The sequence below is a fragment of the Protopterus annectens genome, chromosome 1.part0 (assembly GCF_019279795.1).
Source record: "Protopterus annectens isolate FY-2018-M chromosome 1.part0, PAN1.0, whole genome shotgun sequence".
In the NCBI taxonomy this organism is placed as follows: Eukaryota; Metazoa; Chordata; order Ceratodontiformes; family Protopteridae; genus Protopterus; species Protopterus annectens.
The window spans coordinates 933325709-933349538 of record NC_056725.1 but is presented as its reverse complement, the minus strand read 5'-3'; the positions used below and the strand labels follow the sequence as shown (position 1 = coordinate 933349538).

General features: G+C 40.3%; 1 protein-coding gene across 1 annotated transcript in view; it reads left to right on the top strand.

Moving 5' to 3' along the window:
* Nucleotides 1–410: 410 nt before the first annotated feature.
* KIAA0408 (KIAA0408 ortholog) overlaps nucleotides 411–23830 on the top strand; it is a 340323-nt gene continuing 316903 nt past the window's right edge. Inside the window, exon 1 of the mRNA XM_044064108.1 lies at nucleotides 411–527. The gene's annotated coding sequence lies outside the window, so the exon portion shown is untranslated. The remainder of the gene's footprint in view (nucleotides 528–23830) is intronic.

The window sequence follows — 23830 nt, the reverse complement described above, 5'->3', positions numbered from 1 at the left end:
ATGTGCCATACTTTCCTCAATATAGACTCTGACAAGCAGTTTGGCCAAATATGCATGCACACTCATCTGACATCATTCATATTATTGCAAACAATAGTTTTTGAAACATAATTACTGATTATGAACCCTAAAAATGCCTGGCAAGTGAAGTTATTTATACAGTAATATGGGCATCTATCCATCTACACAGAGACAAAAAAGGGGAGAGGGAGACCGTGGAAGGAAATGCTTTTTTGTCTGACTTCTGTAAATGCTACATCAAGTCACAGGGATGTTATCTTCTAAACACTTCTGTACAATTCTTAGGCTATAAACTTAGCCACTGGGTCTGCACGGCTGATGATTATTGCAACTGTTTCATTTTTTTGTCTTACTTTGACATTCTTCGTTTCTGCTTCTTTTTCAGGAAGCACCAAAGAAACTGTCTGAAAAATCTGCTGGCTGGAACTTGCTCTAAAGAACCACATTTTTTACGGTTACACTCCACTTTCAAAGATGCAAAGACATTCTTAGCAACAAAATCACAAGTAAGTCAAATGTATATTCTTCAAACACTGTACGCAGTATATGGTTACGTGTCGTTTTCTACAGATTAGTCACATGATGCTGATCCTAAACTGTAGTCTAGGTAGAGAGCTAAGTAATGATAGCTGCAGCACAATTGTGTTAAAGCAGGCAGCTCAAGTAGTCAACAGGAGATACAGAAAATGAGAGACCTGAGTTTTTTTTGTGCTGTGGAGAACATGAAGAAACTATTAATCTTCTGAACCAGACAGAGTAGATGTATTTATTAGTATAACATAATGGTGCATTTATGAATTAAGTCCTCAGTTCAATTAAGATGTCACCTTCATTTAAGAGGACCATTTATAAAATATTTATTTTGCATTCTTAACTTGGATATCTGTCTCCTACTTTATTTAATACGAAAAGTAAATCCGATATGCTGTTTTTGCTCAGATTACAAGCCCATAACTGGTACAACTATAAAACTGCTTTTCATTGAAGCTGACAGTCTGTAAAGGGCTAAAATATCTGCCCAACCTGCTGTTACACATCTTCTGTCTAGCACATTGCACATATAAAATGTATCATATGACATCATGGCAGGTTATTTTCGGAGCATTACGTATTACAACTATGTGAATACTGAATACAGGTTCCCAGAGTTACTCGAACACACTTTTAAATACTTCACATTTCAAGATTTAGGGAAGATGTTTGTAACGTCTCATCACATCAGCCAAATGACAATTCTGTTATAAACAATAAAAACTCACATAAAGATTTTATTAAAGGGGACTTGCTTTAAGGCCTTTTCAGGATTGTGCCTTTTCTACATAACTACAAGAAAAACCTAGCCAAGCTAGAGTTTTCACTGTGTAATACCTTAAATCTCTTGTAAAAGAGGCCCATGGCATATATGCAAATGACCCCTTAATGACTTTTTAAGGACATCAAGTGTTACAACTATATGGTTTCTAAATGTCCATGACTTTTTACTTTTACTTTTTAAGTCTTTATGGATACATTCAGGCCAATAAAGTCAAGCCACACTTTTATAACATATAAGTCTCATATATCCCTTTTACAGGAGGTTTAAGGTACCACACAGTGAAAACTCTACCTTAGCTAATTTTTTCTTATAGTTTTTACTAATTGGTCTGTGTGACTTTTTTAATCTTTGGTTTTCTGCATTACTGTTATAAATACAGTCTGAAAATATTTATTTTTGTGCAGATCTGCTATCATTTCCTTGAAATCTGAAAACACAGTTTTAAAGATATGACTGAGGTATCATTTTCACTCCCTTTTAAAGTTTGTGTCCTTTTTTGGAAAAAAAGAAAGGAAGGAAAGAAAAGGAAAGGAAAAAGCCTAACTTGCTGCTGCATATAAGATAGCAGCACTTATTCTGGTAACTTGGAAGGAAAGGTTCATAGGTTCATAGGGTGGTACTAGTCTATTGGCCCTAGGGCCTATACAAGCCTAGCCATAACAATTCCCTGGCTATTTCTTCCCATAATATTTACTTCCCTGGACCCCTGTCTAGCAGGGTGACTGACATGGTTCCCGGGGTGAATTTAATTTCTCCCATCCAATCATCAAGGTTCATTTTGAAGAGGGCCAAAGAGGCACTCTGCTTGACATGTATGGGCAGTCTATTCCAGAGGCTGGGGAGTATCTGGGTCAGGAACTTATCCCTCCAGCATGTTTATTGTGATGACAAGGTTTAGATCCATGGAGCGTGTGGCTCTGAGGGATTGGGATTTCTTTAAGTGTAGCATGTCCAACAGCTCTGGGTTTGACATGGCCCTGTATGTTAAGCAGAGATCGCCTCTGAGTAGACGATATGCGACAGAGTATAGCTGGAGTTTTTTAAGGCGGTCAGCATAGGGCATCTGCTTTAGGCCTGTGATTCTTTTAGTGAGGTATTTCTGTGGCCTTTCCAGTTGTTGCAGATGTCTTGAGAGGTACATACCAAACGGAGTGTTGTATTCTATAATGGGTCTAATGAGGGATGAGTACAGTGGGACAATGACCTCCTTTTTTCTGGATGAAAAGCCCTTAGTGATGAGGTGTGCCACATAGAAAGATTTCCTGACTGCTGTGGTGATGTGGTTATCGAAGGTGAGACCACTATCCACCTGTGTCCCTAAGTGTCTTATCACACTTTTGGTGTTTAATGTACTGCCACCTATGTGGTAATTCACTGGTACATTTTTTTCCCAAAAGGGGTAACTATACATTTCTTGGCATTGAGCTTGAGCCCATGGCTCTGGCACCAAGCATTTGTTTCTGTAAGGCTCTTTTGTAGAGTATCCACATCATTTAGGGATTCAATAATGGCTCCCAGTTTGCAGTCATCTGCGAACTTTGTTAGCCAGAGTCCCTTAGTGTTGGCCTGTACTTCAGAGAAGTAGATGCCAAACAAGACCGGTCCCAGAAATGAATCCTGAGGTACTCCACTTGTCACTTGTCTGGAGCTGGATTTAGAATCGGCTACTTTTACAGTGTGGGTTCTGTCAGTAAGCCAGTTGGCAACCCATCGAGTGATGTAGGGATTAATGCCCAGCTTAGTAAGTCTATCTATGATTCCAGAGTGGGGATGGTGTCAAAGGCCTTGGTGAGGTCCAGATAGGCTGTGTGGACCGCTTTACCCTCATCCACGGCTCTGGAGACTGATTCGAAGAAGTCAATCAGGTTTAGGAGACAAGATCGGCCCTTCATGAAGCCAAACTGGTTGGGGTCCTGTGTTTGAAGGTTTCCAATGTCTTTGTTTATAAGTTCCATGATAATACATTCCATGGCCTTGCAGATCAGGCACATCAGACTGATGGGGCGGTAGTTCCCGGGATCTAAGGTGGATTCCCTCTTGTGGAGTGGGATAACTGTAGCTGTGTACCACTCACTGGGCACGAAGTCTGAGGTGAGGCTATGATTAAACATGACACTTAGGTGAGATGCCAGTTCATTTTGTAGTTCATGTAATGCACAGCCTGGGATGTCATCTGGTCCCATGGATGCTGTATTCTTAGCTTTGAAGAGTGCGCTTTTTACCTGTGTGGCCATTATTACCAGAATTTGGCAATCTTCCAGTATTGAGATGGGCCATTTAGGGGGTGAGAGGGGGGTGAAGTTGGCACTGAATTGGTCTGCCAGGATATTGGCAATATCCTTGGGATCAGTATATTTAATGCCATTCTGTTGTAGCTCAGAGCAGATCTGAGCATTGCCATTTAGATTCTTGACATAGCTATAGGATGCCTTGTGGTTGTCTTTGGAATCTTTGGCAATTTTATTTTCATAACTAGCTTTGGAAGATTTTATGAGGGATCTCAGCTTCTTAATGAAGCTGGTAAGGGAGTTTTTTGCATCCTGGGATTTTCCTCTTTTCTGCAACAGTTTCTTCCTTTTGTTGTAGAGTTTGTTTATGGCAGGGGACCACCAGATTGGCTTCCTTTTTTTGGTGGAGAGCATCTTGGTTCTATTTGGAATGGCACAATTCATGCATGAGTGGATGTGCTCATACAGTGCCTTAGTGTAGGATTCAGCAGTCAAACTTTCAGTTCCTGTCTGCATGGGTGTCACGAAGTTTGTCACTTCTGACTTGAGTAGCATGAAGTTGGCTTTGGAGAAGAAAGAACAGGCGCATAGACATAATTAAGAATGCATATGCCTCCTGCCTATACCACCTCTGCATAAAAATGCAAAGCCCAAGATACTGCATATAGCATACAAGTCAAACAATGACATCATTACCTGAGGAGTCACTCACTAATGAGAATAATGCTCTTTTTAAATCCATAAAGGTGTTCAGCATATCAGTGGTAAAGAAATTTAAAACTGTCATTCTTCTGAGGAACCATTAGCAGTAGCCTTAGATTTTTTTTTAAATTCTGTACTAAAATTATGTTAACATTAGTTAGGAGTCTGAAAACATTGTGAAGACATAGGAGATGGAACAGCAGTCCAAGGCTCATGTTACTGTAGGCACAGTGCTAATCCCAGACAGCACATTCAGCACAGGAAAAAAATAATTAAGTACTTACACTAAACATTGCTTTCATTGATATTCAGAGTTATGACAAAAATAACTTTAGAAATCTCAGATCTGCAATCACAGTTTATGGCTGAATCATGTATGGATATTCATTTCAATTGGTTTTATTTTTCATTTATTTATTTATTTATTTATACTTTGTTGACTGGTTTAGCCTACCAAACCAATGACCTCTTTCCAGGGGAGACCCAAAGTAATATTCATATATGGCCAGGGCACTACACCTACTCTATTTGATGATAAGTTTTGCAGAATCTTTTACATCTACCTGAGTACCACCAGCTCAGCAGATGGGGCCTTGATTTAACACCTCATTCAAAGGCAGCCCCCTCCTCCCATGCTGCACGAAAAAGTAACCCAGTTCCCTGGTGTGGGAATAGAACCTGCAGATGTCTGCACCAAATTTGAGTGTGCTACCTGTTAAGCTACTGAGGTTGCTTTTGAAAGTACTCATTTCTATTTAGAATAACTGATGGAGTTAAAGATCTTCAAAGTTCATTAATTTTTGGAGCTTTCCAGTATGCTGACATAAAATTTATTGAAACCTAAGACTCTGCAATGGACTCATAAAATAATTTTCCTCAAAATACAATGTAATCATTGAGGAACGATAGACTTTTGAGAGACTAGGAGATATATATATATATATATATATATATATATATATATATATATATATCTATATGTGTGTGTGTGTGTGTGTGTGTATTTTATTTTAATTTCTTAACCAGCCAGGTGGTTTGGTTCAAGGATGCGTTTCAACCATGACATAGGCCAAAAGGCATTACAGAATTACATTTAAGTTATGAACACAGTTAGTTACATCTGCAAAGTAAATCTAGGGCAATCCAATTATATACATTTGTAAACTAAACACAAAACAATGCATTTATTCATACCGAATCCAAAGCATAAGAATCACTTAAAATTAAGTGTGAATATTATATAGAAAAGTCTGCTACTGCATGTTTTAGTCTACATACAAGTATTCTCAGGGTTCAAGTGTGGTACAATCTCATAGTGTACTTGTAAAGTGTACTTGAGGAACATGTAATATTTAACTGACATTACTGCTTAGATTAAAAGTAGAGATAGATACATTTTGAAAACCTGAAGTGAGGAAGAGTTATGACTATGGGATTAAATATACCATGTTGATTGTTGTGAATCAGATAGATGTCTTTAGCAAAGCTCTAAAGGTTGTTAAGTCAGTTTTGTCCTTTAGATGATCAGTTGTTTAAGTTTGTTGGGATAAGCCTGCAGAAAGCTTTCACAGTGCAGTGTAAAGTAAGTAGACAGCACTGCAGAGAGAGAGAGAAATCAAAATCCTAAGTAAGACATTGCAGGAAGTTTTAACAGTGTGCCAAGCAGAGGACAGAATTCTAAAAGTAGAAGTTTTGTATGAAAGTAGAGAAAGGGTATGTGGCCCATGCATTGATGGATAGGCTGTTTCTAGAGATTAGAATGTTGTAGTCATTAGTTATTACATTAAATAGATTAATGAACTGGCAATTTATATTGAACTTTTTTGCAACATCTGTTTTTGAAGGCATATCTAGTGTGATTACTGGTAGTAGGTATTCTAATTGTTATATTAGTATTTATTGGCTGTACAATATCTAGTCTCTGGAGAGAGAGAACAATTTGAAATCCTACACGATAATTTCAGTTGATATAATACAGTGTCTGTAATCTTGTCAATGCATGTAGTGAAGAGGAAGGGTCTAACGCTATTCTTAGCTATCTGCACATATACATTTGGGTGAGGTGTTGTCACTTAGATCATGCAGTAGATAAGACTGAGCATTACTCTGCTTCTGCATGGATGAACTAGTTGCAGATACTGAAAATTTATTCTTGAAGAATTGCTCTGAAATTGTTTATATCTCCAAGGGGATGGAAAAGACAGAGGTTTACAGTTTAAAATGATATGTTTTATCAGGTGAAATTCAGCTGAAAGGGAGTTAATAAATAGCAAAAAAGAACAGGACCAAGTTCTGATCCTTGAGAAATACCAGATATAAAACCTGCTGGAGAAGATAAAGTCCCACTGAACTTAACCTGAAAGACCATTCAGATAGCCTGATGACTGTGCTAGAGGTTCTTGTGCAAAGCCACAGTTACTAAGATGATTTAAATATCCACTTCTGGTTAACAGTCAGATATTTCCTAAAGTTAATCACAGTAACTCCTGTTAAGAGTCCATTGTCCATGTAAACATATATTGTATTAATGGCAGCAGGAAGGGTGGTTGAAGCATAAAAAACATGGCAAAATCTGTGCTGACTTAGTATTAAGATATACATGTCCAGGAGGATTTGGATTATTTGTCTGCAGAGTAACTTTTCAAGGACTTTAGCTAAGGGTGCAGTCATTGAGATTTTTTTTCTGTAGTGATCTGGATGAGTAAGTTTGAAATTATGAGTAGGGGAATAGTGGCTGTTTTACATTGTAGTGCATAAAGTCAGTAGTTAAGGTGAGGTTAAATATGTATACTTGAGTAGCTTAGATATGTAGATGGCATTTTTTTTTAAATCGTGGGTGTAGGCTGGGAAGATGAGTTTGATTTGTTAGGAAGTGTTGTCAACAGTTTGTAAACTGCATTACTACTTAGTGGTCTAAACACAATAGACAGAGGAAGGAATCTGAAGGTAGTAAGTCAAGAGAATGTTAAAAAATATGGCATACTCATTAATTGTCTGTTTGAGCATTTGTATATACAGTAACTATCTCTTTAAATGAATTGTATATGTATTCTATACATGTTGCTCATAGTTTCATAGGTGTTATGCTAGGTTAACAACCACTAGGGCCCTTATAAGCCTAGCCATGCAACCCAAATGTGAACCATAAATTTGATTTAATAGGGGGGGTGATTTACTGACTGTCTATGTCCATTAGAGACGTAGGCACCAGACCTGGGGTGAATTTCCCATCCATTCATCAAAGTTGTGCTTAAATAGAGTTAGGGAGGAACTGTGTTTCACTTTGATAGGGATCTTGCTCCAGAGAACGTGACTTCTCTAAGAAACATATCTGTCTCTCCAACCTATTTATGTCGCAAACATTTTTAGATTTTTGATCTAGTGGTTCTAATGCTGTTTGTTCTATGGATGTACAAAAGGTTCATCAAAACAGGTCCAGATATTCCTTGTATGCCAGGCAAAGATCACCTCTCGGTAGTCTGTATGATTAAGAGTAAACAGACAGTGCTTTGCGGCAATCAGCACAGGACATTTGTTTACTCCCTTTATTTTTTTTGTAAGGAATCTTTGTGAACATTCCAGTTGCTGCATGTGTCTGATCAGTTACATACCAAAGGAGGCATTATACTCTATGATTGGTCTGATGAGGGCTGAGTACAGTGGTACAATAATTTCGCTGAACGTAGATGTCATGCCATTACTTAAAAGTTGAGAAACATAGAAGGATTTTCTTACTACCCTGGACACATGCTGGTGGAATGCTAGATTACTGCCTGCATGAGTTCCCAGATCCCTGACTATTGAAACAACTTTCAAGGATGTTTTATTAATGACATAGTTTCCCAGCGTGGCTGATTTCCCAAACAGTACTATAATGCATTTCTTGCAATTGAGTTTTAAGCCATGGCTTTAGCACCAAGTGTTTGTCTGTATTAGACCTTCTTGAAGGGTGCTGTCATCTTGGGAGGATTCATCAATTGCTGACAGTTTGCAATCATATGTGAACTTAGTCAGACGGATGCATTTGACATTGGCTTTGACCTCCGAGAAGTAGATGCCAAAGAAGAGTGGGCCCAGTACAGAGTATGCAGGAACTCCACTGTTGAGCAGCCTCTTTGTGAAGGTTGCCTTACTGATCTTAACGTCTGGGTCCTATCCATAACCCAGCTATCTATTCATTATGTTTATAAAGAGCTTTATGCCTAGTTCATTACGTTTGTTGATGATACCTGAGTGGGGGTACTATATCAAATGTTTTAGCTAGATATAGGTTGGCAGTAAGCACTGCTTTCCCCTCATCCATTGCCGTAATGACCTTTTTAAAAAAGTACACCAGGTTCAGTAAGCATAACCTTCTTTGATAAAGCCAAACTGGGATGAATCCAGTGTCACCGATGACCTTGTTGGTAATTTCAATGTTAATTCTTTCAGAGGTTTTGCAAATAAGAGTAGTCAGACTAAAGGGTCTCTAGTTTCCAGGATCTGCTGGAGGTCCTCCCTTATGAAGGAGGGTGACCATTGCAGTCCTCTATTTTGGTGGCACAAAGCCTGTTTTAAGACTATAGTTAAATAATGACTCCGGGGGTCCTGATAAGTTGAATTTTAGACTGTTCAGGAGGCATCCTGGGATTTTACTGGGGCTCACTGAGGCTGTGTGCATAGCTTTAATGAGAACAGCCAGTGCATGCTCCTTAGTTATAGTTGGAGGGGGTTATGTTTGAGGGTATATATTGGGGGATGTTTGGGGGTGGGGTGGGGTAAAGCTGTAAATGAATTTGTCCGCTAACAGGTTTGCTATATCACCAGACTCATTGAATGTGGCACCATTAAGTACCATTTCAGCCCATCATTGTGTGCTGCCCTCAAGATTTCTGACATAGCTGAGAAGGTGTTATGGTTATCTTTCACCTGGGAGGCTATCTTAACCACAAGTTGGCTTTGTTTAACCTAATTAGCCCTCTTAGTTGCCTATTTAGTTTGAAGAAAAAGTTTTTTTTCTTTATGGGAATTACCCTTCTTGATTTTTTACCATAATTTTTCTTCCTTTTGTTGTATATCCTGTTTAATTTGGGATGCCACAAGGATGGTTTGTTTCTGGGGCTAGTTTAGGGCTTACTTCTGGTAGATACAGCAGTCTCTATTCAGCCATTGACATGATTGTAGGGTTTCTGAGTGCAGTTCAGCATAGGCTGCTGTGTTCTTGGGGTTTGAAGGGGCACTGAATTTTGACAAACTATCACTTAAGAAAAGGTAGTTTACTTTGGAATAATTCTGTTACTGATTTTACTGGAGTTAGACTTGATTTTGATTTTGAAAGAGACAGCTTTATGGTCAGACCTTACCACGGAGGATGAGACATTGGTGGGGGGGGGGGGGGTGCAGCGTCCTCCAATATTTGTGAATACAAGGTCCAGTATGTTGGAGCCTTTAGTGGGCATACTCACTATTTGATCAAGGGTGTTTGTATTTACGAAATCCAGAAATCTCTGTGCCTGTAGAGTTTTAGCCATATAGGATTCCTAGTCTACAGAAAGGTAATTAAAGTCTCCCATGAGTAGGGTGTTAGGTTGGATGGTAAGTGTCTCCAGTAGGTCCAAGAATGCATTGTGAGCTTCTTGGGACATGGAGGGTGACCTATAGCTGGCAAGGATATAGTATAGAATTTTGTCTGTGGTAATCTGCACATAGAGGAACTTCCACTCCTCATCCTGCTTTACCATCCTAGAAGTTTTGTTTCTTTGTTTGTGTCTTTCGGCTTTTCATGGTTAGGGGTCGCCACAGCAGAACTCCGGTCCGCTAATGATTGGTAGTTGATTTTTACATGCCGAGTTATCAGCCCTGACGCACAACCTTCAACGAAGGTACGCCCATTCACGCATGTCTCCATGCAGAAGACGCTCTAGTTGAGAATCGAACCGGACAGTGTCTTATTGTGAGGCGACAATGCTATCGCAGCACCACCATCCTAGAAGTATTCTTTTTATTGATTTATACTGAGACACTTCCAGCTTTAGGCCTTGTCTGTGCAGCTAGTGGTCTAAAAGTGTGGAAGGCATTGAAACCGTGCACTGCTGGGGTACCCCCTGCTACTTTATACCATGTCTCAGCAATTGCACAGATGTCTATATTCTTACATGCAATGCGGGCTTGGAGGAAGTGTACTTTGTTTTTCTTTAGGCTCCTGGCATTGTAACACTTTAAGGTTCAGTTGAGTAGATTTTGCCATGTTGGAAGGCTTGCCAGTATAGCATTGCCTAAAAAGGCACTATGGGGATGGATACAGTTTTACCAGTATTTGAAAGCCCGAGGGGACAGGTGCAGACCATCCTTGGCAAAGCAACATGGTCTGTTAACCATGTCCTCCCAAGCTGACAAATACTGGATTCCCTTAGAATGACACCAGAAAGTCAGCCAGTTGTAAACTCAGTCATCCTTTGCTCATATTGTGGGATCAGCCTCAGTGATGGTAATGTGCTGCTCAATGCTAGGCTCAGACCAGCCTGATACACATAGTCTGAAAACTATAATGTCTCTCGTCGTATAGTCCAGGGAGGTATGTTTCAGGTTATTTACACCTATATGGAATATTACGGAGTTATACTGGTAATTGCGGTGCAGTAACTTTAGTGCATGTGTGATTTGGCAGATCCTAGCTCTAGAACTAATTATTTTCTAATTATTATCTTTTCCTTGTTCTGTCTTGTTAGAGCGGCATCAGTATGTCTTACAGTGGAGTCCCCTATCAGGAGAATCCTGGGAATTCTGTTTGCTTTAGGGGTTTAATGTTTGGGGCTGTGCTGATAGTGACAGTATGTGTGTTGTATGCGTGTATATGGAGTATTACGGAGTTATACTGGTATTGCTTTGACAATGGGGAGTCTAGACGATCTTTGTTGTTTAAGAAAATTGCTTTTAGGTGCCTCAGCATACATTAGTCTATGTGGGTGTATGTTGTGTGCTATGTGAGGTTAGTTGTGTGTGTGATTTCAATAACCTGATAAGTGTCTGTATGCAAGAGTTTAGCCTCTAGTGTCCATTGCATAAGTACACCTCTCTCATACTATGTCTGTTTCTTTAAGCAGTAAGTGGTTGTCAGTACACATGAGACAAGTACTACACTGTCTCAAGTTACTAATATCTACCAAGCTGGCTACAGAGAAGTTATGAAATTGCATATCTATGCTGTCCAGTCCTTTGATTGGTGAGATACAAGGGGGTAGTATATTGGGGTTAGAAAGCTATTAAAGTTGCTTTGCCAGTTCAGACTAATAAGGGTGTTTTATTGTGGCAGATTGTGCTAAACAGTACTAAATTCTACGCGCTTTAATGCTTACACAGTACTGAATTCTACTATATCTATAGGAATTGCCACTTGACACCCACCTAGCTGTTCTAAGCTTGTTGGCGCTCAAGGTATTTGCGCTATACTTACTGCTTTACATGGTACAGTGTTATAGAAGTTTCTGTAGGAAAAATTTGCTTTCTATGATGGATCTATGGAAAGTGGGTGGGAAGCGTTCTTAAATAGCTTATGCAACAGACAATAGCTATGAAGGAGGAGAGAGACTTGGGGAAATCAAATTTCAATGAGGGGCGGAGGCCAGAGACACAGGCTAGCTAGAGAGGGATATCTTTCAGAAATGGGCAGACACAAAGAATTGGACCAGAAAGGTACCGGAATGCAACTTTAAGCAGATAAGTGATAAGCAGAATATAAAACTGTAGGAGCAAAACTGGAGTATCAGCAACTGTAAAAGTACTTAAGTACAAATCCTGAAGCAGAAAAAAAACAATGCTTTCACTTCTGAATTCTACTACACTTTAAGGTACCAGACTTTGCAGAAATTGACCTGTAACACTATTTGTGGAAAAAGTAATAAATGAATAAATAAGGCTCAAATTTGGCAGTAGTTCTCATTTCTGCCACAACTGCGAATGGAACTACGAGACTAAGGCCCAGCAGGGCTTAAAATACAAACAGCTAGCTTTTACAAGTAATTCTATACTGCATTTAAGAGACAAGGTAATACTGAACATTCTAGACAATGTAACTGAATGTACTGTACAAGCAGTTTATCATAAAGAATGCAGATGTCAACTGAATTAATATGCATCAATCCATGCTAAGACTGTGTGTGTAATCAAGGAAAGAACGGATTTGTGATGGAATGGGCACATCTTGTACTGAACAAGAGGAAACAATAACAGAAAGAGATAGGAACTGCCAAGTAACATAGAAGAACTCAAAACAAAGACCTTGTAAGAGGATACTTTGAATTGTGAAACTGCTTTATGAAAATGACCCAATAACAGCTAGACATACATAATTGCAGAGAGGATAATCTCACTGTATATGCTTTTGGTATTGTATATAAGAAAATTAATTCATCAGTAGGCTGCATCTTAATCAGGATATAACGTATTTTATCTTTATTTGTAATTTAAGTGCATCATACATCCATGGGCAAAAATGGCGAAAGTGGGTGAGGATGGATGGATGCATCTTAATGTCTCTTTTACACGTAACAGTTAAGTAATAGCTTATTTATGCAATGTCTTATGTTTATTAGAGTCCTACTTCTACTATATATATATATATATATATATATATATATATATATATATATATATATATATATATATACATATCTACAGATATATATATATTATATCAACAAATACCAAATAAATAAATAAAATAAACATTTTGTCTACCGATATTGAGTTGTGATTTTTTGCAGAAAGCAGTAAATGTTACTGGTTTTCAGTTGGGAAGGTCACTGGTTAAAGAAATTTTTCAGAAATTGACAAGAGTTTTGGAGGTTAATTGCATTTTTTATAGGGATTTTTGAATGTGTCTAGAGTAGTCTATCATGGCTAAGAAGTATTTTGACCTCTGTCTAGAATAGTTAATGGGTTACCAAGAAGAGTTTTTGCTGGTTTCTGTAGTAAGATGATTAAGCAGAAGGAATTGCTGTTTTAGTTTAGGTTATTTGATTTAAAGAGGTTAGCTTTGTGCAGGTTTTGGGTAGCTTTCATTTTGTCAGGCAGTGTCTTTTGCTGCATGTGTGCTGTTAGTTCAGGGGTTAACCAGAGGTAGTGGTTTCTGCTAAATTTGCATTTCATTTATAGGACAGAACATGCTCTGAATTTGTAAAAGGATAAACTGGAAGAACTGTAATCTTATGTCGAGGGTCTATTTTATCATATAGAGCTGTACAATTAACTCAGCCAAGGTGAGTAAATATATATACATTGTGTGTGTGTGTGTGTGAGAGAGAGAGTCTGCGTATGACATAGCAATAAAAAGGAGTGCACACACAACAGCAAAAATGCTACATTGAAAAATAACCGCAAACTTCTCCTGAGTTTTAAAGAAGTACGGCATGTTGGTATCAAGTGTTACATCCAGATCGTCACAATTAGACCTACTAACAGATGTGGTCATGCCAATAAGATGGCACCTCAGCAGAAGTCACTTAAGACAAATATTCTTTAAGAAACCACTTAAAGCAAATATTCTTTTAGAAACAGACTGCCAGCTGTAGAACAAAAAGAGAAGTTGTTTAGTTTGCGGTCATGTAAACACTCATTCTCTGAATACATACTACCATTTGCAGTATAGCTGTAAAAAGAACTAATGTATTCTTTTATCTTTGATTATGGCTGCAACTTTTAAAAAGATTATTATGATGTAATGAAACAAAAGCAGTAATACGAAGCGGTTACTGATCAAACATCTATCAGTTCAGATGTAGGAGCATACTCTTCAGTTTTAGACTGGAAATAAACTAAGGCATAAATAGAAATGCACTGACTGAACTACCCTGCATTCAGACAATAGTAAACACTGTGGAGCCTAGAAACATATCATCATCATCTTTCGGATTTTCCCATTAGGGATCGCCACAGCGGATCATCTCTTTCCATTTCTTCCTATCCTCTGCATCTTGCTCTGTCACACCAACTGCCTGCATGTCCTCTCTCACCACGTTCATAAACCTTAGCTTAGGCCTTCCTCTTTTCCTCTTACCTGGCAGCTCCATCCGTAGCATCTTTTTCCCAATATACCCATCATCCCTCCTCAGCACATGTCCAAACCAACGCAATCTCGTCTCTCTTGCTTTGTCTCCAAACTGTCCAACATGAGCAATCCCTCTAATATACTGATTTCTAATCCTATCCATCCTAGTCACACCGAGTGCAAATCTTAACATCTTTAACTCTGCCACATCCAGCTCTGACTCCTGCCTTTTTGTCAGTGCCACTGTCTCCAACCCATATAACATAGCTGGTCTCACTACTGTCTTGTAAACCTTCCCTTTCACTCTTACTGGTACCCGTCTGTCAGAAATCACTCCTGACACTCTTCTCCACCCGTTCCACCCTGCCTGTACTCTCTTCTTCACCTCTGTTCCACATTCACCATTACTCCGAACTGTTGATCCCAAGTACTTAAACTTGTCCACCTTTACCAACTCTACTCCCTGCATCCTCACCATTCCTCTACCCTCCCTCTCATTTACACACATATATTCTGTCTTAGCCCTGCTGACCTTCATTCCTCTGCTCTCTAGAGCATATCTCCACCTCTCCAGAGTCTTCTCAACCTGATTCCTACTCTCACTACAGATCACAATGTCATCTGCAAACATCATAGTCCACGGGCCTCCTGTCTGATCTCATCTGTCAACCTGTCCATCACCACTGCAAATAAGAAAGGACTCAGAGCTGATCCTTGATGTAATCCCACCTCCACCTTAAACGGATCTGTTACTCCCACTGCAGTCCTCACCACTGTCACACTACCCTTGTACATATCCTGTACCACTCTTACATACTTCTCTGCCACTCCCGACTTCCTCATACAATACCACAACTCTTCTCTAGGCACCCTGTCATATGCTTTCTCCAAGTCTACAAAGACACAATGCAACTCCTTCTGACCTTCTCTGTATTTCTCCAATAACACTCTCAGAGCAAACATCGCATCTGTAGTGCTCTTTCCTGGCATGAAACCATACTGCTGATCACTAATCATCACCTCCCTTCTTAACCTAGCTTCTACTACTCTCTCCCATAACTTCAAACTGTGACTGATCAATTTTATCCTTCTGTAGTTACTGCAGCTCTGCACATCACCCTTGTTCTTAAAGATAGGTACCAAAACACTTTTTCTCCACTCCTCAGGCATCCTCTGAGTTTCCAAAATTTAATTAAACAATCTAGTTAAAAATTCCACTGCCATTTCTCCTAAGCACCTCCATGCTTCCATTGGGATATCATCCGGGCCAACAGCCTTTCCATTCTTCATCCACTTCATAGCTGTCCTTACTTCCTCCTTGCTAATCTGTTTCACTTCCTGATTCACTATCCCCACATCATCCAACTTTCTCTCTCTCTCATTCTCTTCATTCATCAGCCTCTCAAAATACTCTTTCCATCTACTCAACACACTCTCCTCTCTTGTGAGTACCTTTCCCTCACTATCCTTTATCACCCTTACTTGCTGCACATCTTTCCCAGCTCTGTCCCTCTGTCTAGCCAATCAGTACAGGTCATTTTCTCCCTCTTTAGTGTCCAGTCTCTCATACAACTCTCCATACGCCTTATCCTTAGCTTTCGCCACCTCTCTTTGCCATGCGCCTCATCTCCTTATACTCATGTCTACTTTCTTCATCTCTTTGACAATCCCACTTCTTCTTCACCAGCCTCTTCCTCTGTATACTCTCTTGTACTTCCTCATTCCACCACCAGGTCTCCTTGTCCTCCTAGAAACATTTAATCAGTGTAATAATATAAAACTTTGAGCAGCCACAGATAGTGCTGCTGTAAGGAAGCCTGTGTTGGTGAGATTGTTATTAGCTAAGTAAACAATAATAGTCAGTGGGAGAGCAGACATAGGAGAAATGAATGTAACCTTAATCTTGTTGGACCCCAAGGCAAGCCACACAGAACAGACTGTAAAGGGAGTGATTTCTGCACAAAGATGCAGAACAACCAAGTGATTTCAAAACCAGGATACTGTATTGAGTGAATGGTATTGTTTTGTCAAGAAAATGTAGGTGTATTTAGACAATAAGCAGTAGTTGTTAGGAAATAATTCAAAGCAGGTACAGTTAAGTGTACATGGTCCATGGTTAGCCAGTTTTAATAGCTACAAAAAGAAAGGTCTTGTCCCGTGTAGCAGCTACTCTACCCAGCTACACACCACACTGAAGTACTGTATAGGCCCCTGTGTTTAATTTTTTGTTCTTGTTATGGACTCCATTGAAGTAGAAACTATCTTCTAATCATGGTTATGGAGTCAAAGGTAGCATGAGAAACCTTCCTCAAAGCATCCCATACATAAGGCAACAAGCTTCTCCACCTGATGAACCAAAGGATTCTAGAAGTACAGCTTACACTATATACATTTCTGGAAGGAGCATTTCATATTATAATATTTTTGTATACTGACAATATTTAAATTGCTTATATGACGGATTTAGAATTTATTCTTTAACTTGTGGCCAGTAACTTCTCAAAATGTCTAAGAACTGGTTCCTATAAAATGTTATCTATACCTTTGCCATACCACAACCAACTAACCTAAATTCTTCATTGTTGTGCAATATACTGTCTACTATCACTTTTGTTAATATTAGCAGTTCTTTATATTTTTGCTTTCATATAATACATTCCATCCACAAAATAGAGGTAACACTACTTCAAATCTTTCTTGATTTTTATAGTTTTTTTATGATCTGTGTTTTAAAGTAATATGTCTTCAGTTTGAAATATCTGCTTTATCTCCACTTTGCCATGCAAATCCAAGATGTCTTTCACATATTTCTTTCTCTGTAATACCATTTCGTTTCCATCCACTCAACTCATTTACAAATAATTGTCTTTCCTCAATATTAATGCCTTAATAAATTTGTAATTTAAATCTAAAAATTCCAACCACAGACTGCTTCTTCACTTTCTTAAGTATAATGTCGTATTCTTGTAGCATAATGGGCTAGATTTAAAAAAAAACTTTCCCACTTTGTGTTACGTGAATTTGCATGATGAGCAGCCATGCACAGAGTATGTTCAATTCTAAAACACAGCCATCACAAGTCCAGAAGGCTAAGCAGCATGGCTGGACACAGCATATGCTAATGGCCATATAATTACATGATAATGAGCAATATTATTGCAATGAGCATCCTGAGTTATGCTTATGAGGCATAACAAGAAGACACAGCAATTCATAAAGGTATAAATGTCACACAACAGGGTTGAGCCACTTCATATTTGAACTTAGATGAATGCTTGGGTTCAGAGTGTTCTCTGGAACAAGTTTCCCATCCATGTGAAGCAGAGTTCCTTCCAATCCATATTTAAGCGCAATTTTGACCAATGGATGAGTAAGTGGAAATTCACCCCTGGTCTGGTGACTGTATCTGTGACAGACAGAGGCAGTCAGTAAATCACCATGCATATAAATCAAATTTGTGGGTCACATTTGTGCTTTAGGTTTAAAAGGGCCATAGTGGTCATTTGCCTGGTATACAACTGTGAACCTAAACAACTTTATTCCCCAAAGAAACCTTTTGAATGCCTATCAGAATGAGAATGAGAATGAATGTGGTGTTTAAACTTTCAAGACACAAATCTATACATAAAGATTGCAGAGGAGTCCAGCTGTTTTTTGTGATTTTGAGTAGGAGCCAGACACTTTTGGTTCCAGACTCTTTCATTCAGTCTTGCCTTAGACCCCAGGGTGTTTTCCAATTGTATACCTATAGCTGGAATGAGACAGAAGCTACAAGGGGGAACGTGTCCTTTACTGAATGATTGACTTCTAGCTGCTGTAACATGGAACAGGCTCATTTCTCTCTATTTTTAGTCTTTTCTGTTCTTTGGGATTTAGGGTTGACACTGAGGAATCCCATTTAGAGTCCACTTAAAAAAAAAGAATGTTAGGGTTTGCCATAGCATTAGTAAATCTGCCTGCTAGAAGTTCTTATTGTCACTGCTTTGCCTTATAGTGCATGATGTTGCTCCTGGAGGTGCTGAGTCACGTGACATCTTTTAACATTTCACAGACTCCATGACACTCACATTATGGACTAGAACGATGTAGCTAGGACACCATCCAAAAGAATTGAGGACATGTGTTGGCCTCATCTGCAGCCCCATGGGAGTTGTGAAGTACATATTCTAATGGATTCTATGGTGTGTGCGGCTTTACATATATTAGCTACAGGGACCTTCCATTGACCTACTATTATTGATGTGCCTTGATAATACTCCATCTGTTTCTCGATGCCATGCTTCAGCAATGTGGAAGAGCATATATGTGGTTTTCATGTACTACAGGGGAAGAACTCAACATCATGCAGGATTTCAATGATATAGCCAATTTCCCCTGGGCTACTAAGGACTATAAACTGTACCCACACTGAAATAAAGGCCTCACCTGATGAAATGGGAAGGAGGTAATTGAACATAATGGGAGTCACTTCATCAACTACCAAGTGGTCTGTAATGCACATGGTGTGTGTGTGTGTGTGTGTGTGTGTGTGTGTGTGTGTGTGTGTGTGTGTGTGTGTGTGTGTCTGTGTCCAAGCCACCTAGGCAGTTGCCACAACTCTCACGCACAGCTCACCTATGACCTGCATCAACATTTTGTGAGGGGTGACTTCTCCCAGGAACATCTTATTAGTGATGCTGGATATGCCCAAGAAAACTGTCTCATGATACCCATAAAAAAATCCAAAAAAAAATCAAACAGAGCAGGGGTGCAACCATGTTCAATTGCAAACAAAGACCATTACTGACAGTGCATATCAGCTGCTGAAGACATTTGTTTTGCTGTCTGGATTCATCCTGGGTTGCCTGCATTATGCCTCTTGTATGTGTGCAAAAATAGTGTCAGCGTGTGCAATGTTACACAGTTTTCATAATTAAGAGGCAGTTACAGCTGAGTGGACACTTGCAGTATCAACAATTCCAGTACACTAGACAGTGGAATCAGATGAGGAGTCAGTGGATGAGATAGAAACAGGGGATGATGGAGGCAAATGCAGTGTGCCATGGCACGGCAAAGAGGCAGCAGCTTGCACATAGCTTCAGAACATTGCAGACTAGAGTAAAGCAGATACACTACAGTAAAAATGATGCATGCAAAACCAATATCAGGCTGTGCTTACCCATGAACAGGCTTGTCATGCTCTGCATCAAACATAGGCAACCCAAGTAACAATATACAAAGGACAGTTACCATCATTTGCACAGATGGGGAAGGGAGAACATGAGGCTCTTTAAAGTAAAACATGCTGTTTGTGTATTACCTGTTAGTGCTGGGGGCCTTAACGTAAAAGTCTTTATGAAGGGTGAGTGGCAGTGGAGGTTTGAGTTTATGATGTATTGGGGGCTGTGGTGGTGTGAGTGTGAGTCTACCAACACACAGCTTCAGCAGTAGTTGTAACACTGCAAATCAGTGCATTGGACAGGTCCAGAGTATGCATGGCAAAGGTTTCAGAATCCCATGCATGCACTCACCCATGAGAGCTGACTCTGCCATGGGCTGCACTGGATGTACCACAACCTGCACTGGATGTACCACAACCCTGGCTGGATGTTGCTGTACTGGCCCTGAGTGACAACTAGTACAAGACATGGCGCTGCCATGACTGCCACAACTATGAGGATGTCCTGTCCTTGGTGTAGGGACCTCCATAACAAATGTAGCTGTGGAAGCACTAACACTTTGGGAATGGGATCTAGGTCATACATGGCCATGGTGGCTACCATCTCTGGATACAATGGTGGACTGGTTTCATTGACAGTCCTTCACTCCTAGCAGGTAAGCCTGAATGTACATGGCACACGCTGGATATCAGCACAAAATGGTTCGACCCAAGAAGGTTCAATGCAAAACTCTGTAAAAAGAAAAAAGAAAGAAAACGCTCTCTATGCAGGGGGTAAGCCCACTGCACTGCCATATCCCCTGCTAATGGTATATACCAATTCTGAGATTGCAACACAACTGGTAAAAGAGCAACATCCCAGTCTCTGCTCTATTCTGTTTTTTAATCTTTGTAGGTCAATCGTTTGGAGTCGATTTTCAAAATATTCCCGATGCATCCCACAATCACATATATAGGACATGCACTCCCTTTGGTCATAACACATACCCTGCATCACTCTCACTAACTCTGCCATAGTTGTGGTGGTACTAGCCTGTGCCTCCACGATGACCCTGCACACAACATTAGGCATTAAATGTATCTCAAAAGAACACCATTACTCACCCCCACATGTGTATCCCTCTGCCCATGGTTGCTAGAGGCAGATTCTGACATGTGTATGTTGGGGGGGGGGGGTAACACACTTCCCTGACTGACAAGGTCCCCATAAGCCTGCCCTTCATGTGTGTCGTGTGTATATCAGGTATCCACAGGCATAGAGTCTGTGTCCATGATGATCTGTGTGATCTGTGTAAGGGATGCAGTGGTCATATTCCTTGTATTCAGAATCCGCTGTATACTCCCTGACTGTGATACCTCACCTATGCCATCAATATCAGAGGTTTCAGATCCTTCAAGATAAGGCAGGGGCAGTTCCACAGTGCTAGAGTTGAATAACGAATCACCTTTGAATACTCCAAAGCACAATACCCTGTGAAAGAATGACTCAGCTATAGAAACATACTTGGAACTGAGGTGTACAAATATTATTGTAGTGGCACAGCAGTTGGTGTTGTCACCTTACAGCAAAAGGTATTCTAGTTCAGTTTTTATCCAGGGCTTCTTCTGTGCAGAGTTTGCGTGTCCTTCCTGTGTTCGTGTAGGTTCTTTCTGAGTGTTCTGATTTGTTTCCACATTCCAACGACGTGCAGTAGGTGGAGTGGACACTCTAAATTGGCCATAGATGTCAGTCTGCGTGCAGTCACCTGGCAGTGTGAACCTTGGTTCTAGATGATTGGCACTTTTGAAATGATACCCAGACCCCATGTGCAAAAAAGGGAAAAGGAGTTGTGGATGGATGGATGGATACCTTGTGGAAATTGTTGTGAATGGGGAATCCCTGATGTTCATGTATACCATAAGTCAGACAGCTTTAATAATTTGGACAGTGACTAAGGGGTGCAAAGGTTTTACAGGCAGTCTTGCACAGACCTACATACCAGGGGCATCCCCATTAAATTGTGTTGATGGTTGCTCCAGCTCTGCCCCAACATCCAGCACAGCACAGTGGTACCCTGTAAAGGTGTCACTCTATCGCTCTCTCTCTCTCTCTCTCTCTCTCTAAGAAAGGCCAGAAACAGCTATGCTTCCTTGAGAGGTAATTCACTTGGCAGCCCACCACTATGTCATGTCACTGGCCCAGTGATGCACCATCTCATAATTACTGTTGTGTCCACCAATAGCAACAATAACATCTATCAAAACATCTTCCCAGGCATGGTCCTGGTAAGCCTGGTCAGCATCTTGCAGGCCAAAGACACATTATCCATTGAGATGGGGGGCCTGGAGTTGCAGCTCATTCTCTGCATCAAATTTTGGCTTATGTGCTGAATTTTCACCACAGTCTGCAGCCTGTTTCTCCTTTTCCTGTTTTTTAGACAATGCTCTGTAGATATGGAAAATAGTGAAATTAACAACCTTCTTCCTGAGTGGTCCTGCAAAATCATTACACCACCAACAGTCTCCCCTCACCCATACAGCACACTGTTTGCGTACCTGATAGTTATATATCTGTATTTAAACTCAAGCCAGGATAAATGGGGAGGGTTGCGTCAGGAAGGGCATCTAGCGTAAAACTTTGCCAAATAATTCATGCGGATACCAGTAAATATTTCCATACCAGGTAGGTCGAGGCCCAGGTTAACAATGACGTTAACAATGACCGCCACCAGTACTGTTAGCTGGCAGAAATTGAGCTACTATTGGCCCAAGGAGGAGAAGAGGTGGAAGGCATGGCCGAAGGCAGTAAGAGTGGAGAAAGGCTATGACTGTGGTAGTGAGGGTCGGAACTTTGAATGTTGGCAGTATGACTGGTATAGGAAGAGAGCTAGCTGATATGATGGACAGAAGGAAGGTTGGTATACTGGAAATTGATGGTGTAATGATGAATGTTATTAGTGTATATGCTCCACATGTCGGGTGTGCGATGGATGAGAAAGAAAAATTTTGGAGTGAGTTGGATGAAGTGGTGATGACTGTACCCAAGGGTGAGAGAGTGGTGATTGGAGCAGATTTCAATGGGCATGCTGGTGAAGGGAACAGATGGGATGAGGAAGTGATGGGTAGGTATGGTGTTAAACAAAGGAATGCAGAAGGTCAGATGGTAGTGGATTTTGCGAAAAGGATGGACATGGCTGTGGTGAATACATATTTTAACAAGAGGGAGGAGCATATGGTGACATACAAGAGTGGAGGAAGATGCACACAGGTGGATTATATCTTATGTAGGAGGGCCAGTTTGAAGGAGATTGGAGACTGTAAAGTGGTGACTGGGGAAAGTGTAGTTAGGCAGCATAGGAAACTGTTTTGTAGGATGACGTTGGTGATCAAGAAGAGGAGGAGGAGTGTGAAGGCATCACCAAGGATCAAATGGTGGAAATTGAAAAAGGGTTATTGTGAGCTGGAGTTCAGGGATGAGTTAAGACAGGCAGTGAAGAGTTACCGAATAGCTGGGTAACTACATCAGAGCTAGTAAGGGAGACAGCTAGAAAGGTGCTTGGTATGACATCTGGACAGAGGAAGGACGACAAGGAGACATGGTGGTGGAATGAGGAAGTACAAGAGAGTATACAGAGAAAGAGGTTGGCAAAGAAGTGGGATTGTCAGAGAGATGAAGAAAGTAGACAGGAGTATAAGGAGATGAGGTGCATGGCAAAGAGAGAGGTGGTGAAGGCTAAGGATAAGGCATATGAAGAGTTGTATGAAAGGTTGGACACTAAGGAGGGAGAAAAGGACCTGTACCGATTGGCTAGACAGAGGGACCGAGCTAGTAAAGATGTGCAGCAGGTAAGGGTGATAAAGGATAATAAGGGAAACATACTCACAAGCGAGGAGAGTGTGTTGAGGAGATGGAAAGTGTACTTTGAGGGGTTGATGAATGAAGAGAATGAGATGGAGAGAAGGTTGAATGATGTGGGGATAGTGAATCATGAAATACAATGGATTAGCAAGGAGGAAGTAAGGATAGCTATGAAGAGGATGAAGAATGGAAAGGCTGTTGGCCCAGATGACATACCTGTGGAAGCATGGAGGTGTTTAGGTGAAATGGCAGTGGAGTTTTTAAACGGATTGTTTAATGAAATCTTGGAAAGTGAGAAGATGCCTGAGGAATGGAGAAAAGGTGTTTTGGTACCGATTTTTAAGAATAAGGGTGATATGCAGAGCTGTAGTAACTACAGAGGGATTAAATTGATCAGTCACAGCATGAAGTTATGGGAAAGAGTAGTGGAAGCTAGGTTAAGAAGGGACGTGATGATTAGTGATCAACAGTATGGTTTCATGCCGGGAAAGAGCACTACAGGTGCGATGTTTGTTCTGAGAGTGTTGATAGAGAAGTACAGAGA